Source organism: Mastomys coucha, unplaced genomic scaffold, assembly GCF_008632895.1.
Source record: "Mastomys coucha isolate ucsf_1 unplaced genomic scaffold, UCSF_Mcou_1 pScaffold12, whole genome shotgun sequence".
In the NCBI taxonomy this organism is placed as follows: Eukaryota; Metazoa; Chordata; class Mammalia; order Rodentia; family Muridae; genus Mastomys; species Mastomys coucha.
The window spans coordinates 55,337,210-55,340,394 of NW_022196894.1; positions in this window are offsets into that span (position 1 = coordinate 55,337,210).

Consider the following 3,185-nt stretch of genomic DNA (forward strand, 5'->3'; position numbering starts at 1 on the left):
CACTCTCTCCCTACTTATTCAATATTGTGCTTGAAGTCCTAGCCAGAACAACTAGACAACAAAAGGAGATCAAAGGGATACAAATTGGAAAAGAAGAAGCAAAATTATCACTATTTGCTGATGATATGATAGTATACTTAAGTGACCCCAAAAATTCCACCAGAGAGCTCCTAAACCTGATAAATAACTTCAGCAAAGTAGCTGGATATAAAATTAACTCAAGAAAATCAGAGGCCTTCTTCTACACAAAGGATAAACAGACTGAGAAAAAAATTAGGGAAAAAACACCCTTTACAATAATCACAAATAATATAAAATACATTGGTGTGACTCTAACTAAGCAAGTAAAAGATCTGTTTGACAAGAACTTCAAGTCTCTGAAGAAGGAAATTGAAGAAGATCTCAGAAAAATCTCCCATGCTCATGGATTGGCAGGATTAATATAGTAAAAATGGCCATCTTACCAAAGGCAATCTACAGATTCAATGCAATCCCCATCAAAATTCCAACTCAATTCTTCACAGACTTAGAATGAGCAATTTGTAAATTCATCTGGAATAAGAAAAAACTCAGGATAGGGAAAACTATTCTCAACAATAAAGGAACCTCTGGTGGAATCACCATCCTGGACCTTAAACTGTACTACAGAGCAATTGTGATAAAAACTGCATGGTGTTGGTACAGTGACAGGCAGGTAAATCAATGGAATAGAATTGAAGATCTAGAAATGAACCCACAAACATATGGCCACCTGATCTTTGACAAAGGAGCTAAAACCATCCAGTGGAAAAAAAGACAGCATTTTCAGCAAATGGTGCTGGGTTAACTGGTGGTTAGCATGTAGAAGAATGGAGATTGATCCATTCCTATCTCCTTGTACAAAGCTCAAGTCCAAGTGAATCACGGACCTCCACTTGATAATAAAACCAGATCCACTGAAACTAATAGAAAAGAAAGTGGGGAAGAGCCTCGAGCACTTAGGCACAGGGGAAAATTTCCTGAACAGAATACCCATAGCTTATGCTCTAAGATCAAGAATTGACAAATGGGATCTCATAAAGTTACAAAGCTTCTGTAAGGCAAAAGACACTGTCAATAGGACAAAACGGCAACTAACAAATTGGGAAAAGATCTTTACTAATCCTATATATGATAGAGGACTAATATCCAATATATACAAAGAATTCAAGAAGTTACACTCCAGAGAACCAAATAACCCTATTTAAAAATGGGGTACAGAGCTAAACAAAGAATTCTCAACTGAGGAATATGGAATGGTTGAGAAGCACCTAAAGAAATAAATGTTCAACATCCTTAGTCATCAGGGAAATGCAAATCAAAACAACCCTGAGATTCCACCTCACACCAGTCAGAATGACTAGGATAAAAAAACTCAGATGACAGCAGAAATTGGAGAGATTGTGGAGAAAGAGGAACACTCCTTCATTGCTGGTGGGATTGCAAGCTGGTACGACCACTCTGAAAATCAGTTTGGCGGTTCCTCTGTAAATTGGACATAGTTCTACTGGAGGATCCAGCTATACCACTCCTGGGCATATACCCAGAAGTTGCTCCAACATGTAATAAGGACACATGCTCCACCATGTTCATTGCAGCCTTTTTTATAATAGCCAGAAACTGGAAACAATCCAGATGTCCCTCAGCAGAGAAATGGATACAGAAATTGTGGTACATCTACACAAATGGAGTACTACTCAGCTATTAAAATCAATGAATTTATGAAATTCTTAGGGAAATGAATGGATCTGGAGAATATGCACTCTTTGATAAGTGGTTATTAGCCCAGAAGTTCAGAATACACGAAGAACAACCCACAAACCACAAGAAACTCAAGAAGAAGGAAGACCAAAATGTGAAAATTTCATTCCTTCTTAAAAGGGGGAACAAAATAACCATGGAAGGAGTTGCAGAGACTAACTATGGAATAGAGACTGAAGGAAGGACAAGCCAGTCTGATATAGTTGTCTTCTGAGAGGCTCTGACAGTACCTGACTAATATAGAAGTAGAGACTCACAGCCTTGTTGGACTGAGTACAGGGTCCCCAGTGAAGGTGTTAGAGAAAGGACCAAAGGAGCTGAAGGATTTGCAGCCCCTTAGGACGAACAACAATATGAACTAACTAGTACCCTCAGAGGTCCCAGGGACTCAACCACCAACCAAGGAGTATACATGGTGGGACTGATTGTTCTGGCAGCATGTGTGTAGTAGAGGATTGCAAAGTCGATCATCAATGGGAGGAGAGGACCTCGGCCCTGTGAAGACTCTATGCCCCAGTGTAGGGGAATGCCAGGGCCAATAAGTGGGAGTGGGTGGGGTGGCAAGCAGGGAGGGGGGAGGCAACAAGGGTTTGTTCTTGTTGTTTTTTGTTTTTGTTTTTGTTTTTTTTCTGATGGGAAATGGGAAAGGAGAATTCATATGACATGAAAATAAAGAAAATATCTAATAAACAAAAGAGCTAAAAAGAGTTAAAAGAAAAAAATGAAAGAGAGACAAGGATAGAGACAGAGAATATCTATGTTTATGAATATGTAATATTCTTCCTTGTGTTGAGTATTACAAAATATATTTGGAAGTTTTGGAGCATGCCAAACCAACTGCATTGCACTGTCTATTTTATCTATGCAATTATGCTATACTTTTCCTTCAATGTTAATGCTTTAGGTATCATTTTGTCCCCATAGATTTATTGTCATTCAGTGCATGATAGATGTTTAACTAAATATTGGTTTTTAAAAACAAAACATATCCCTTAGAAATTATAGGGTTTCCATCTTTTTACAATCATTTATTTTATTTTTGGGATTATAATATAGTTACATTATTTCCTCCTCCCCCTTCTTCCCTCCAAACCCTCCCATATAATTCTCTTTGCACTCTTATGTATGTGTATATATACATATATTCCTAAATATAAGCTCAGTCTTTAAAATGTAACTCACATATATTTGTTTTCAGAGTATTTGTTATTGGAGGGCCAATTGGTGTGCTCTTTCTTTGGGAAGCCTATTTCTCCTGTTCTCAGCATTCCTTAGTTACCTGTAGTTCTTTGGATAGGTTGAAGTCTCTCAGTTTTTCCCCCACCCACTTTGGCATGCCTATTGTTGTTTTGCTCAGCTCTTATTTAGACAGTCACACTAGTGAACCAGGGAACACAGTCTCACAT